Source organism: Pseudophryne corroboree, unplaced genomic scaffold (assembly GCF_028390025.1).
Source record: "Pseudophryne corroboree isolate aPseCor3 unplaced genomic scaffold, aPseCor3.hap2 scaffold_396, whole genome shotgun sequence".
NCBI classification, from domain to species: Eukaryota; Metazoa; Chordata; class Amphibia; order Anura; family Myobatrachidae; genus Pseudophryne; species Pseudophryne corroboree.
The window spans coordinates 45,746-59,042 of record NW_026970037.1 but is presented as its reverse complement, the minus strand read 5'-3'; the positions used below and the strand labels follow the sequence as shown (position 1 = coordinate 59,042).

The 13,297-nt window shown below is 50.3% G+C and overlaps 19 non-coding genes and 2 pseudogenes across 19 annotated transcripts; 6 read left to right on the top strand and 15 right to left on the bottom strand.

Moving 5' to 3' along the window:
- The first annotated feature begins 109 nt into the window (after window positions 1–109).
- Window positions 110–272, top strand: LOC135023213 (U1 spliceosomal RNA). Its single transcript, XR_010220216.1, has one exon. It is a non-coding gene; the product is annotated as a U1 spliceosomal RNA (small nuclear RNA).
- A 674-nt stretch (window positions 273–946) lies between these two features.
- Window positions 947–1,110, top strand: LOC135023067 (U1 spliceosomal RNA). The gene has a single exon (XR_010220076.1). It is a non-coding gene; the product is annotated as a U1 spliceosomal RNA (small nuclear RNA).
- A 142-nt stretch (window positions 1,111–1,252) lies between these two features.
- On the top strand, window positions 1,253–1,415 carry LOC135023150 (U1 spliceosomal RNA). The gene has a single exon (XR_010220155.1). It is a non-coding gene; the product is annotated as a U1 spliceosomal RNA (small nuclear RNA).
- A 674-nt stretch (window positions 1,416–2,089) lies between these two features.
- Window positions 2,090–2,253, top strand: LOC135023042 (U1 spliceosomal RNA). Its single transcript, XR_010220050.1, has one exon. It is a non-coding gene; the product is annotated as a U1 spliceosomal RNA (small nuclear RNA).
- Window positions 2,254–2,405: 152 nt separating this feature from the next.
- On the top strand, window positions 2,406–2,568 carry LOC135023193 (U1 spliceosomal RNA). The gene has a single exon (XR_010220197.1). It is a non-coding gene; the product is annotated as a U1 spliceosomal RNA (small nuclear RNA).
- An 821-nt stretch (window positions 2,569–3,389) lies between these two features.
- LOC135023207 (U1 spliceosomal RNA) lies at window positions 3,390–3,552 on the bottom strand. Its single transcript, XR_010220210.1, has one exon. It is a non-coding gene; the product is annotated as a U1 spliceosomal RNA (small nuclear RNA).
- Window positions 3,553–4,020: 468 nt separating this feature from the next.
- On the top strand, window positions 4,021–4,183 carry LOC135023140 (U1 spliceosomal RNA). Its single transcript, XR_010220146.1, has one exon. It is a non-coding gene; the product is annotated as a U1 spliceosomal RNA (small nuclear RNA).
- Window positions 4,184–5,038: 855 nt separating this feature from the next.
- Window positions 5,039–5,174, bottom strand: LOC135023306 (U1 spliceosomal RNA; annotated as a pseudogene).
- Window positions 5,175–5,326: 152 nt separating this feature from the next.
- On the bottom strand, window positions 5,327–5,490 carry LOC135023406 (U1 spliceosomal RNA). Its single transcript, XR_010220360.1, has one exon. It is a non-coding gene; the product is annotated as a U1 spliceosomal RNA (small nuclear RNA).
- A 674-nt stretch (window positions 5,491–6,164) lies between these two features.
- LOC135023319 (U1 spliceosomal RNA) lies at window positions 6,165–6,327 on the bottom strand. The gene has a single exon (XR_010220295.1). It is a non-coding gene; the product is annotated as a U1 spliceosomal RNA (small nuclear RNA).
- A 152-nt stretch (window positions 6,328–6,479) lies between these two features.
- Window positions 6,480–6,643, bottom strand: LOC135023015 (U1 spliceosomal RNA). The gene has a single exon (XR_010220024.1). It is a non-coding gene; the product is annotated as a U1 spliceosomal RNA (small nuclear RNA).
- Window positions 6,644–7,317: 674 nt separating this feature from the next.
- LOC135023137 (U1 spliceosomal RNA) lies at window positions 7,318–7,480 on the bottom strand. Its single transcript, XR_010220143.1, has one exon. It is a non-coding gene; the product is annotated as a U1 spliceosomal RNA (small nuclear RNA).
- A 151-nt stretch (window positions 7,481–7,631) lies between these two features.
- On the bottom strand, window positions 7,632–7,795 carry LOC135023077 (U1 spliceosomal RNA). The gene has a single exon (XR_010220086.1). It is a non-coding gene; the product is annotated as a U1 spliceosomal RNA (small nuclear RNA).
- A 674-nt stretch (window positions 7,796–8,469) lies between these two features.
- LOC135023211 (U1 spliceosomal RNA) lies at window positions 8,470–8,632 on the bottom strand. Its single transcript, XR_010220214.1, has one exon. It is a non-coding gene; the product is annotated as a U1 spliceosomal RNA (small nuclear RNA).
- A 152-nt stretch (window positions 8,633–8,784) lies between these two features.
- Window positions 8,785–8,948, bottom strand: LOC135023087 (U1 spliceosomal RNA). Its single transcript, XR_010220096.1, has one exon. It is a non-coding gene; the product is annotated as a U1 spliceosomal RNA (small nuclear RNA).
- Window positions 8,949–9,649: 701 nt separating this feature from the next.
- LOC135023286 (U1 spliceosomal RNA) lies at window positions 9,650–9,785 on the bottom strand (annotated as a pseudogene).
- Window positions 9,786–9,937: 152 nt separating this feature from the next.
- On the bottom strand, window positions 9,938–10,101 carry LOC135023225 (U1 spliceosomal RNA). Its single transcript, XR_010220227.1, has one exon. It is a non-coding gene; the product is annotated as a U1 spliceosomal RNA (small nuclear RNA).
- Window positions 10,102–10,775: 674 nt separating this feature from the next.
- On the bottom strand, window positions 10,776–10,938 carry LOC135023194 (U1 spliceosomal RNA). Its single transcript, XR_010220198.1, has one exon. It is a non-coding gene; the product is annotated as a U1 spliceosomal RNA (small nuclear RNA).
- Window positions 10,939–11,090: 152 nt separating this feature from the next.
- On the bottom strand, window positions 11,091–11,254 carry LOC135023055 (U1 spliceosomal RNA). The gene has a single exon (XR_010220064.1). It is a non-coding gene; the product is annotated as a U1 spliceosomal RNA (small nuclear RNA).
- A 674-nt stretch (window positions 11,255–11,928) lies between these two features.
- On the bottom strand, window positions 11,929–12,091 carry LOC135023149 (U1 spliceosomal RNA). Its single transcript, XR_010220154.1, has one exon. It is a non-coding gene; the product is annotated as a U1 spliceosomal RNA (small nuclear RNA).
- A 152-nt stretch (window positions 12,092–12,243) lies between these two features.
- LOC135023212 (U1 spliceosomal RNA) lies at window positions 12,244–12,407 on the bottom strand. The gene has a single exon (XR_010220215.1). It is a non-coding gene; the product is annotated as a U1 spliceosomal RNA (small nuclear RNA).
- Between the last annotated feature and the right edge of the window lie 890 nt (window positions 12,408–13,297).

Here is a 13,297-nt window from a genome sequence, read left to right as displayed (position 1 = left end):
TTTAGCCTTGTTCTTCTTTCGAGAGTTCCCTTGTGCTGCCTCAGTTGGATCTCCTTCACTTTACAGGGGGGTACCCGAGCAGCGACCCTCCCCAGCTCTAGCCCAACTCCTACTTACCTGCCAGGTGAGATACTATGATCATGAAGGTGCTTCTCCCAGGGCAAGGCTCACCCATTGTACTCTGGGTGTGCTGCTCCTGCGATTTCCCCAAATGTGGGAAACTTGACTGCATAATTTGTGTTTCCCCTGGTCGGCTCTCGTATAATTCAGATCTCTTTGTCTCAGGTCTCTCTCCAGCCTAGTTTGCTGTCTGTTTCCACTTCTCTTTTCTTCAGCCGCTCCCTTCTATACCCTTGTGCACTATCCTGACTTCTCCTCCCGTCTGCTTACTTTGTGCCTTCCAATGCACAATGCAAACTACAGGTAGTGCTGCAGGGCCCACACCCTTTTACTTGCCTTACAGAGCAGCTCTGGAGCTGTTGCAGTGCCAAGCTGCTGCAAGAAATCAGCTTGAATGCTTCAGGGGCTGGGGCATAGCCAACATGAGCCCCACACCGAAGAAGGGTGGAGGTGTTTAATGCAAACTAGGGGTCAGACAAGCGCAGCAAAAGGCCACCATGCCCTGCACGCCCCTTTTCTGTTTTCATATGCAGACGAGGGTTGAAGCCAACTTTGACCCACTGCTTGGATGACATCACCATATGCAAATCCATCTGCGGCAGGCCTTCCCCCAGGAATGCTTGCACTAGTTGTTGCATTTGGTTTGTTGTTTGGGGGTGCTTCAGTATTAGGCAGCCGTCTGCCCTCCCATGTTCATCTGAAAATATGTGTTCTCCCTGCAGTTGTTGTCCCTAGATGAGAGTTCCCTTGTGCTGCCTCAGTTGAATCTCCTTAACTTGACAGAGATGTGCCTGAGCAGCGGCCCTCCCCAGCTCTATCCCAAATCATACTTATTTTGCATAGGAGATACCATGGTCATGAAGATTATTCTCCCAGGGTGAGGTTCATTCATTGCATTCTGGGTATGCTGACCCCTGTGATTTCCCCAAATGTGGGAAACTCGACTGCTTTATTTGTGGTAGTGGGGGACTGTGTTTGTGTTTTCCTCTGGTCAGCTCTGGTAAAAGTCAGATTTCTTTGTTTCAGAGCCTTGTTCTTCTTTTGAGAGTTCCCTTGTGCTGCCTCAGTTGGATCTCCTTCACTTGACAGGGGGGTGCCCGAGCAGAGACCCTCCCCAGCTCTAGCCCAACTCCTACTTACCTGCCAGGTGAGATACTATGATCATGAAGGTGCTTCTCCCAGGGCAAGGCTCACCCATTGCACTCTGGGTGTGCTGCCCCTGCGATTTCCCCAAATGTGGGAAACTTGACTGCATAATTTGTGTTTCCCCTGGTCGGCTCTCGTATAATTCAGATCTCTTTGTCTCAGGTCTCTCTCCAGCCTAGTTTGCTGTCTGTTTCCACTTCTCTTTTCTTCAGCCGCTCCCTTCTATACCCTTGTGCACTATCCTGACTTCTCCTCCCGTCTGCTTACTTTGTGCCTTCCAATGCACAATGCAAACTACAGGTAGTGCTGCAGGGCCCACACCCTTTTACTTGCCTTACAGAGCAGCTCTGGAGCTGTTACAGTGCCCAGCTGCTGCAAGAAATCTGCTTGAATGCTTCAGGGGATGGGGCATGGCCAACATGAGCCCCACACCAAAGGAGGGTGGAGGTGTTTAATGCGAACTAGGGGTCATCCAAGCACCGCAAAAGGCCGCCATGCCCTGCACGCCCCTTTTCTCTTTTCATATGCAGATGAGGGTTGAAGCCAACTTTGACCCACTGCTTGTATGACATCACCGTATGCAAATCCGTCTTCTGCAGAACTTCCCCCAGGAATGCTTGCACTAGTTGTTGCATTTGGTTTGTTGTTTGGGGGTGCTTCAGTATTAGGCAGCCTTCTGCCCTCCCATGTTCATCTGAAAATATGTGTTCTCCCTGCAGTTGTTGTCCCCAGATGAGAGTTCCCTTGTGCTGCCTCAGTTGAATCTCCTTTACTTGACAGAGATGTGCCAGAGCAGCGGCCCTCCCCAGCCCTATTCCAAATCATACTTATTTTGCATAGGAGATACCATGGTCATGAAGATTGTTCTCCCAGGGTGAGGTTCATTCATTGCATTTTGGGTATGCTGACCCCTGTGATTTCCCCAAATGTGGGAAACTCAACTGCATTATTTGTGGTAGTGGGGGACTGTGTTTGTGCTTTCCTCTGGTCAGCTCTGGTAAAAGTCAGATTTCTTTGTCTCAGATTTTCCTCTTGCCTTGTTCTTCTTTCGAGAGTTCCCTTGTGCTGCCTCAGTTGGATCTCCTTCACTTGACAGGGGGGTACCCGAGCAGCGACCCTCCCCAGCTCTAGCCCAACTCCTACTTACCTGCCAGGTGAGATACTATGATCATGAAGGTGCTTCTCCCAGGGCAAGGCTTACCCATTGCACTCTGGGTGTGCTGCTCCTGCAATTTCCCCAAATGTGGGAAACTTGACTGCATAATTTGTGTTTCCCCTGGTCGGCTCTCGTATAATTCAGATCTCTTTGTCTCTCTCCAGCCTAGTTTGCTGTCTGTTTCCACTTCTCTTTTCTTCAGCCGCTCCCTTCTATACCCTTGTGCACTATCCTGACTTCTCCTCCCGTCTGCTTACTTTGTGCCTTCCAATGCACAATGCAAACTACAGGTAGTGCTGCAGGGCCCACACCCTTTTACTTGCCTTACAGAGCAGCTCTGGAGCTGTTACAGTGCCCAGCTGCTGCAAGAAATCAGCTTGAATGCTTCAGGGGCTGGGGCATAGCCAACATGAGCCCCACACCGAAGGAGGGTGGAGGTGTTTAATGCAAACTAGGGGTCGGTCAAGCGCCGCAAAAGGCCACCATGCCCTGCACGCCCCTTTTCTGTTTTCATATGCAGACGAGGGTTGAAGCCAACTTTGACCCACTGCTTGGATGACATCACCATATGCAAATCCATCTGCGGCAGGCCTTCCCCCAGGAATGCTTGCACTAGTTGTTGCATTTGGTTTGTTGTTTGGGGGTGCTTCAGTATTAGTCAGCCTTCTGCTCCACCCTCCTTTGGTGTGGGGCTCATGTTGGCCATGTCCCATCCCCTGAAGCATTCAAGCAGATTTCTTGCAGCAGCTGGGCACTGTAACAGCTCCAGAGCTGCTCTGTAAGGCAAGTAAAAGGGTGTGGGCCCTGCAGCACTACCTGTAGTTTGCATTGTGCATTGGAAGGCACAAAGTAAGCAGACGGGAGGAGAAGTCAGGATAGTGCACAAGGGTATAGAAGGGAGCGGCTGAAGAAAAGAGAAGTGGAAACAGACAGCAAACTAGGCTGGAGAGAGATCTGAGACAAAGAGATCTGAATTATACGAGAGCCGACCAGGGGAAACACAAATTATGCAGTCAAGTTTCCCACATTTGGGGAAATCGCAGGGGCTGCACACCCAGAGTGCAATGGGTGAGCCTTGCCCTGGGAGAAGCACCTTCATGATCATAGTATCTCACCTGGCAGGTAAGTAGGAGTTGGGCTAGAGCTGGGGAGGGTCGCTGCTCGGGCACCCCCCTGTTAAGTGAAGGAGATCCAACTGAGGCAGCACAAGGGAACTCTCAAAAGAAGAACAAGGCTAGAGGAAGATCTGAAACAAAGAAATCTGACTTTTACCAGAGCTGACCAGAAGAAAACACAAACACAGTCCCCCACTACCACAAATAAAGCAGTCGAGTTTCCCACATTTGGGGAAATCACAGGGGTCAGCATACCCAAAATGCAATGAATGAACCTCACCTCGACTGCTTTATTTGTGGTAGTGGGGGACTGTGTTTGTGTTTTCTTCTGGTCAGCTCTGGTAAAAGTCAGATTTCTTTGTTTCAGATCTTCCTCTAGCCTTGTTCTTCTTTTGAGAGTTCCCTTGTGCTGCCTCAGTTGGATCTCCTTCACTTAACAGGGGGGTGCCCGAGCAGCGACCCTCCCCAGCTCTAGCCCAACTCATACTTACCTGCCAGGTGAGATACTATGATCATGAAGGTGCTTCTCCCAGGGCAAGGCTCACCCATTGCACTCTGGGTGTGCTGCCCCTGCGATTTCCCCAAATGTGGGAAACTTGACTGCATAATTTGTGTTTCCCCTGGTCGGCTATCGTATAATTCAGATCTCTTTGTCTCAGATCTCTCTCCAGCCTAGTTTGCTGTCTGTTTCCACTTCTCTTTTCTTCAGCCGCTCCCTTCTATACCCTTGTGCACTATCCTGACTTCTCCTCCCGTCTGCTTACTTTGTGCCTTCCAATGCACAATGCAAACTACAGGTAGTGCTGCAGGGCCCACACCCTTTTACTTGCCTTACAGAGCAGCTCTTGAGCTGTTACAGTGCCCAGCTGCTGCAAGAAATCTGCTTGAAAGCTTCAGGGGATGGGGCATGGCCAACATGAGCCCCACACCAAAGCAGGGTGCAGCAGAAGGCTGCCTAATACTGAAGCACCCCCAAACAACAAACCAAATGCAACAACTAGTGCAAGCATTCCTGGGGGAAGGCCTGCCGCAGATGGATTTGCATATGGTGATGTCATCCAAGCAGTGGGTCAAAGTTGGCTTCAACCCTCATCTGCATATGAAAACAGAAAAGGGGCGTGCAGGGCATGGTGGCCTTTTGCGGCGCTTGACTGACCCCTAGTTTGCATTAAACACCTCCACCCTCCTTCGGTGTGGGGCTGATGTTGGCTATGCCCCAGCCCCTGAAGCATTCAAGCTGATTTCTTGCAGCAGCTGGGCACTGTAACAGCTCCAGAGCTGCTCTGTAAGGCAAGTAAAAGGGTGTGGGCCCTGCAGCACTACCTGTAGTTTGCATTGTGCATTGGAAGGCACAAAGTAAGCAGACGGGTGGAGAAGTCAGGATAGTGCACAAGGGTATAGAAGGGAGCGGCTGAAGAAAAGAGAAGTGGAAACAGACAGCAAACTAGGCTGGAGAGAGACCTGAGACAAAGAGATCTGAATTATACGAGAGCCGACGAGGGGAAACACAAATTATGCAGTCAAGTTTCCCACATTTGGGGAAATCGCAGGAGCAGCACACCCAGAGTACAATGGGTGAGCCTTGCCCTGGGAGAAGCACCTTAATGATCATAGTATCTCACCTGGCAGGTAAGTAGGAGTTGGGCTAGAGCTGGGGAGGGTCGCTGCTCGGGTACCCCCCTGTAAAGTGAAGGAGATCCAACAAAGGCAGCACAAGGGAACTCTCGAAAGAAGAACAAGGCTAGAGGAAAATGTGAGACAAAGAAATCTGACTTTTACTAGAGCTGACCAGAGGAAAGCACAAACACAGTCCCCCACTACCACAAATAATGCAGTTGAGTTTCCCACATTTGGGGAAATCACAGGGGTCAGCATACCCAAAATGCAATGAATGAACCTCACCCTGGGAGAAAAATCTTCATGACCATGGTATCTCCTATGCAAAATAAGTATGATTTGGAATAGGGCTGGGGAGGGCCGCTGCTCATGCACATCTCTGTCAAGTAAAGGAGATTCAACTGAGGCAGCACAAGGGAACTCTCATCTGGGGACAACAACTGCAGGGAGAACATGTATTTTCAGATGAACATGGGAGGGCAGAAAGCTGCCTAATACTGAAGCACCCCCAAACAACAAACCAAATGCAACAACTAGTGCAAGCATTCCTGGGGGAAGGCCTGCCGCAGATGGATTTGCATATGGTGATGTCATCCAAGCAGTGGGTCAAAGTTGGCTTCAACCCTCGTCTGCATATGAAAAGAGAAAAGGGGCGTGCAGGGCATGGTGGCCTTTTGCGGCACTTGGCTGACCCCTAGTTTGCATTAAACACCTCCACCCTCCTTTGGTGTGGGGCTCATGTTGGCTATGCCCCAGCCCCTGAAGCATTCAAGCTGATTTCTTGCAGCAGCTGGGCACTGTAACAGCTCCAGAGCTGCTCTGTAAGGCAAGTAAAAGGGTGTGGGCCCTGCAGCACTACCTGTAGTTCGCATTGTGCGTTGGAAGGCACAAAGTAAGCAGACAGGAGGAGAAGTCAGGATAGTGCGCAAGGGCATAGAAGGGAGCGGCTCAAGAAAAGAGAAGTGGAAACAGACAGCAAACTAGGCTGGAGAGAGACCTGAGACAAAGAGATCTGAATTATACGAGAGCCGACCAGGGGAAACACAAATTATGCAGTCAAGTTTCCCACATTTGGGGAAATCGCAGGAGCAGCACACCTAGAGTGCAATGGGTGAGCCTTGCCCTGGGAGAAGCACCTTCATGATCATAGTATCTCACCTGGCAGGTAAGTAGGAGTTGGGCTAGAGCTGGGGAGGATCGCTGCTCGGGTACCCCCCTGTAAACTGAAGGAGATCCAACTGAGGCAGCACAAGGGAACTCTCGAAAGAAGAACAAGGCTAGAGAAAAATCTGAGACAAAGAAATCTGACTTTTACCAGAGCTGACCAGAGGAAAGCACAAACACAGTCCCCCACTACCACAAATAATGCAGTCAAGTTTCCCACATTTGGGGAAATCACAGGGGTCAGCATACCCAAAATGCAATGAATGAACCTCACCCTGGGAGAACAATCTTCATGACCATGGTATCTCCTATGCAAAATAAGTATGATTTGGAATAGGGCTGGGGAGGGCCGCTGCTCATGCACATCTCTGTCAAGTAAAGGAGATTCAACTGAGGCAGCACAAGGGAACTCTCATCTGGGGACAACAACTGCAGGGAGAACACATATTTTCAGATGAACATGGGAGGGCAGAAGGCTGCCTAATACTGAAGCACCCCCAAACAACAAACCAAATGCAACAACTAGTGCAAGCATTCCTGGGGGAAGTTCTGCAGAAGACGGATTTGCATACGGTGATGTCATCCAAGCAGTGGGTCAAAGTTGGCTTCAACCCTCATCTGCATATGAAAAGAGAAAAGGAGCGTGCAGGGCATGGCGGCCTTTTGCGGTGCTTGGATGACCCCTAGTTCGCATTAAACACCTCCACCCTCCTTTGGTGTGGGGCTCATGTTGGCCATGCCCCATCCCCTGAAGCATTCAAGCTGATTTCTTGCAGCAGCTGGGCACTGTAACATCTCCAGAGCTGCTCTGTAAGGCAAGTAAAAGGGTGTGGGCCCTGCAGCACTACCTGTAGTTTGCATTGTGCATTGGAAGGCACAAAGTAAGCAGACGGGAGGAGAAGTCAGGATAGTGCACAAGGGTATAGAAGGGAGCGGCTGAAGAAAAGAGAAGTGGAAACAGACAGCAAACTAGGTTGGAGAGAGACCTGAGACAAAGAGATCTGAATTACACGAGAGCCGACCAGGGGAAACACAAATTATGCAGTCAAGTTTCCCACATTTGGGGAAATCGCAGGGGCAGCACACCCAGAGTGCAATGGGTGAGCCTTGCCCTGGGAGAAGCACCTTCATGATCATAGTATCTCACCTGGCAGGTAAGTAGGAGTTGGGCTAGAGCTGGGGAGGGTCTCTGCTTGGGCACCCCCCTGTCAAGTGAAGGAGATCCAACTGAGGCAGCACAAGGGAACTCTCGAAAGAAGAACAAGGCTAGAGGAAGATCTGAACAAAGAAATCTGACTTTTACCAGAGCTGACCAGAGGAAAACACAAACACAGTCCCCCACTACCACAAATAAAGCAGTCGAGTTTCCCACATTTGGGGAAATCACAGGGGTCAGCATACCCATAATGCAATGAATGAACCTCACCCTGGGAGAATAATCTTCATGACCATGGTATCTCCTATGCAAAATAAGTATGATTTGGGATAGAGCTGGGGAGGGCCGCTGCTCAGGCACATCTCTGTCAAGTAAAGGAGATTCAACTGAGGCAGCACAATGGAACTCTCATCTGGGGACAACAACTGCAGGGAGAACACATATTTTCAGATGAACATGGGAGGGCAGAAGGCTGCCTAATACTGAAGCACCCCCAAACAACAAACCAAATGCAACAACTAGTGCAAGCATTCCTGGGGGAAGTTCTGCAGAAGACGGATTTGCATACGGTGATGTCATCCAAGCAGTGGGTCAAAGTTGGCTTCAACCCTCATCTGCATATGAAAAGAGAAAAGGGGCGTGCAGGGCATGGCGGCCTTTTGCGGTGCTTGGATGACCCCTAGTTCGCATTAAACACCTCCACCCTCCTTTGGTGTGGGGCTCATGTTGGCCATGCCCCATCCCCTGAAGCATTCAAGCTGATTTCTTGCAGCAGCTGGGCACTGTAACAGCTCCAGAGCTGCTCTGTAAGGCAAGTAAAAGGGTGTGGGCCCTGCAGCACTACCTGTAGTTTGCATTGTGCATTGGAAGGCACAAAGTAAGCAGACGGGAGGAGAAGTCAGGATAGTGCACAAGGGTATAAAAGGGAGCGGCTGAAGAAAAGAGAAGTGGAAACAGACAGCAAACTAGGCTGGAGAGAGACCTGAGACAAAGAGATCTGAATTATACGAGAGCCGACCAGGGGAAACACAAATTATGCAGTCAAGTTTCCCACATTTGGGGAAATCGCAGGAGCAGCACACCCAGAGTACAATGGGTGAGCCTTGCCCTGGGAGAAGCACCTTCATGATCATAGTATCTCACCTGGCAGGTAAGTAGGAGTTGGGCTAGAGCTGGGGAGGGTCGCTGCTCGGGTACCCCCCTGTAAAGTGAAGGAGATCCAACTGAGGCAGCACAAGGGAACTCTCGAAAAAAGAACAAGGCTAAAGGAAAATCTGAGACAAAGAAATCTGACTTTTACCAGAGCTGACCAGAGGAAAGCACAAACACAGTCTCCCACTACCACAAATAATGCAGTCAAGTTTCCCACATTTGGGGAAATCACAGGGGTCAGCATACCCAAAATGCAATGAATGAACCTCACCCTGGGAGAAAAATCTTCATGACCATGGTATCTCCTATGCAAAATAAGTATGATTTGGAATAGGGCTGGGGAGGGCCGCTGCTCATGCACATCTCTGTCAAGTAAAGGAGATTCAACTGAGGCAGCACAAGGGAACTCTCATCTTGGGACAACAACTGCAGGGAGAACATATATTTTCAGATGAACATGGGAGGGCAGAAGGCTGCCTAATACTGAAGCACCCCCAAACAACAAACCAAATGCAACAACTAGTGCAAGCATTCCTGGGGGAAGGCCTGCCGCAGATGGATTTGCATATGGTGATGTCATCCAAGCAGTGGGTCAAAGTTGGCTTCAACCCTCGTCTGCATATGAAAAGAGAAAAGGGGCGTGCAGGGCATGGTGGCCTTTTGCGGCGCTTGGCTGACCCCTAGTTTGCATTAAACACCTCCACCCTCCTTTGGTGTGGGGCTCATGTTGGCTATGCCCCAGCCCCTGAAGCATTCAAGCTGATTTCTTGCAGCAGCTGGGCACTGTAACAGCTCCAGAGCTGCTCTGTAAGGCAAGTAAAAGGGTGTGGGCCCTGCAGCACTACCTGTAGTTTGCATTGTGCATTGGAAGGCACAAAGTAAGCAGACGGGAGGAGAAGTCAGGATAGTGCACAAGGGTATAGAAGGGAGCGGCTGAAGAAAAGAGAAGTGGAAACAGACAGCAAACTAGGCTGGAGAGAGACCTGAGACAAAGAGATCTGAATTATACGAGAGCCGACGAGGGGAAACACAAATTATGCAGTCAAGTTTCCCACATTTGGGGAAATCGCAGGAGCAGCACACCCAGAGTGCAATGGTTGAGCCTTGCCCTGGGAGAAGCACCTTCATGATCATAGTATCTCACCTGGCAGGTAAGTAGGAGTTGGGCTAGAGCTGGGGAGGGTCGCTGCTCGGGTTCCCCCCTGTGAAGTGAAGGAGATCCAACTGAGGCAGCACCAGGGAACTCTCGAAAGAAGAACAAGGCTAGAGGAAGATCTGAGACAAAGAAATCTGACTTTTACCAGAGCTGACCAGAGGAAAGCACAAACACAGTCCCCCACTACCACAAATAATGCAGTCGAGTTTCCCACATTTGGGAAAATCACAGGGGTCAGCATACCCAGAATGCAATGAATGAACCTCACCCTGGGAGAACAATCTTCATGACCATGGTATCTCCTATGCAAAATAAGTATGATTTGGGATAGGGCTGGTGAGGGCAGCTGCTCAGGCACATCTCTGTCAAGTAAAGGAGATTCAACTGAGGCAGCACAAGTGAACTCTCATCTGGGGACAACAACTGCAGGGAGACCACATCTTTTCAGATGAACATGGGAGGGCGGAAGGCTGCCTAATACTGAAGCACCATCAAATATCAAACCATATGCAACAGCTAGTACAAGCACTCCTGGGGGAAGGTCTGCAGCAGACGGATTTGCATACGGTGATGTTATCCAAGCAGTGGGCCAAAGTTGACTGGAACCCTCATCTGCATATGAAAAGAGAAAAGGGGCATGCAGGGCATGGCGGCCTTTCGCAGTGCTTGGATGACCCCTAGTTCGCATTAAACACCTCCCCCCTCCTTTGGTGTGGGGCTCATGTTGGCCATGCCCCATCCCCTGAAGCATTCAAGCTGATTTCTTGCAGCAGCTGGGCACTGTAACAGCTCCAGAGCTGCTCTGTAAAGCAAGTAAAAGGGTGTGGGCCCTGCAGCACTACCTGTAGTTTGCATTGTGCATTGGAAGGCACAAAGTAAGCAGACGGGAGGAGAAGTCAGGATAGTGCACAAGGGTATAGAAGGGAGCGGCTGAAGAAAAGAGAAGTGGAAACAGACAGCAAACTAGGCTGGAGAGAGACCTGAGACAAATAGATCTGAATTATACGAGAGCCGACCAGGGGAAACACAAATTATGCAGTCAAGTTCCCCACATTTGGGGAAATCGCAGGGGCAGCACACCCAGAGTGCAATGGGTGAGCCTTGCCCTGGGAGAAGCACCTTCATGATCATAGTATCTCACCTGGCAGGTAAGTAGGAGTTGGGCTAGAGCTGGGGAGGGTCGCTGCTCGGGTACCCCCCTGTCAAGTGAAGGAGATCCAACTGAGGCAGCACAATGGAACTCTCGAAAGAAGAACAAGGCTAGAGGAAAATCTGAGACAAAGAAATCTGACTTTTACCAGAGCTGACCAGAGGAAAGCACAAACACAGTCTCCCACTACCACAAATAATGCAGTCAAGTTTCCCACATTTGGGGAAATCACAGGGGTCAGCATACCCAAAATGCAATGAATGAACCTCACCCTGGGAGAACAATCTTCATGACCATGGTATCTCCTATGCAAAATAAGTATGATTTGGAATAGGGCTGGGGAGGGCCGCTGCTCATGCACATCTCTGTCAAGTAAAGGAGATTCAACTGAGGCAGCACAAGGGAACTCTCATCTGGGGACAACAACTGCAGGGAGAACACATATTTTCAGATGAACATGGGAGGGCAGAAGGCTGCCTAATACTGAAGCACCCCCAAACAACAAACCAAATGCAACAACTAGTGCAAGCATTCCTGGGGGAAGTTCTGCAGAAGACGGATTTGCATACGGTGATGTCATCCAAGCAGTGGGTCAAAGTTGGCTTCAACCCTCATCTGCATATGAAAAGAGAAAAGGGGCGTGCAGGGCATGGCGGCCTTTTGCGGTGCTTGGATGACCCCTAGTTCGCATTAAACACCTCCACCCTCCTTTGGTGTGGGGCTCATGTTGGCCATGCCCCATCCCCTGAAGCATTCAAGCTGATTTCTTGCAGCAGCTGGGCACTGTAACAGCTCCAGAGCTGCTCTGTAAGGCAAGTAAAAGGGTGTGGGCCCTGCAGCACTACCTGTAGTTTGCATTGTGCATTGGAAGGCACAAAGTAAGCAGACGGGAGGAGAAGTCAGGATAGTGCACAAGGGTATAGATGGGAGCGGTTGAAGAAAAGAGAAGTGGAAACAGACAGCAAACTAGGCTGGAGAGAGACCTGAGACAAAGAGATCTGAATTATACGAGAGCCGACCAGGGGAAACACAAATTATGCAGTCAAGTTTCCCACATTTGGGGAAATCGCAGGGGCAGCACACCCAGAGTGCAATGGGTGAGCCTTGCCCTGGGAGAAGCACCTTCATGATCATAGTATCTCACCTGGCAGGTAAGTAGGAGTTGGGCTAGAGCTGGGGAGGGTCGCTGTTCGGGCACCCCCCTGTCAAGTGAAAGAGATCCAACTGAGGCAGCACAAGGGAACTCTCGAAAGAAGAACAAGGCTAGAGGAAGATCTGAGACAAAGAAATCTGACTTTTACCAGAGCTGACCAGAGGAAAGCACAAACACAGTCCCCCACTACCACAAATAATGCAGTCGAGTTTCCCACATTTGGGAAAATCACAGGGGTCAGCATACCCAGAATGCAATGAATGAACCTCACCCTGGGAGAACAATCTTCATGACCATGGTATCTCCTATGCAAAATAAGTATGATTTGGGATAGGGCTGGTGAGGGCCGCTGCTCAGGCACATCTCTGTCAAGTAAAGGAGATTCAACTGAGGCAGCACAAGGGAACTCTCATCTGGGGACAACAACTGCAGGGAGACCACATCTTTTCAGATGAACATGGGAGGGCGGAAGGCTGCCTAATACTGAAGCACCATCAAATATCAAACCATATGCAACAACTAGTACAAGCACTCCTTGGGGAAGGTCTGCAGCAGACGGATTTGCATACGGTGATGTTATCCAAGCAGTGGGCCAAAGTTGACTGGAACCCTCATCTGCATATGAAAAGAGAAAAGGGGCATGCAGGGCATGGCGGCCTTTTGCAGTGCTTGGATGACCCCTAGTTCGCATTAAACACCCCCACCCTCCTTTGGTGTGGGGCTCATGTTGGCCATGCCCCATCCCCTGAAGCATTCAAGCTGATTTCTTGCAGCAGCTGGGCACTGTAACAGCTCCAGAGCTGTTCTGTAAGGCAAGTAAAAGGGTGTGGGCCCTGCAGCACCACCTGTTGTTCGCATTGTGCGTTGGAAGGCACAAATTAAGCAGACGGGAGGAGAAGTCAGGATAGTGCGCAAGGGCATACTTTTCTCTTAGTCCGGGGGCAAGGCTTCAAAATGGGGTCTGCAACGGAGGAGACACAGGGGGCGTGGTCACAGCAGCTTTTCTCTACAGCCTGCACCAGCAGGAGCCTACACCATTTTTTATGATCACGCTGAACTGCAGTGCGACTGCAATTACAGCATGGTCAAGAAGGGAGGCGTCATGCTGGGTGGCCATGCCCTGTCACTGTGCAGGAGCCAGCACAGCTCACACACTAGTCCCCGGGTGCAGCCCCCAACCCCCGGGACACCCGGAGCAACAAAATGTAGATT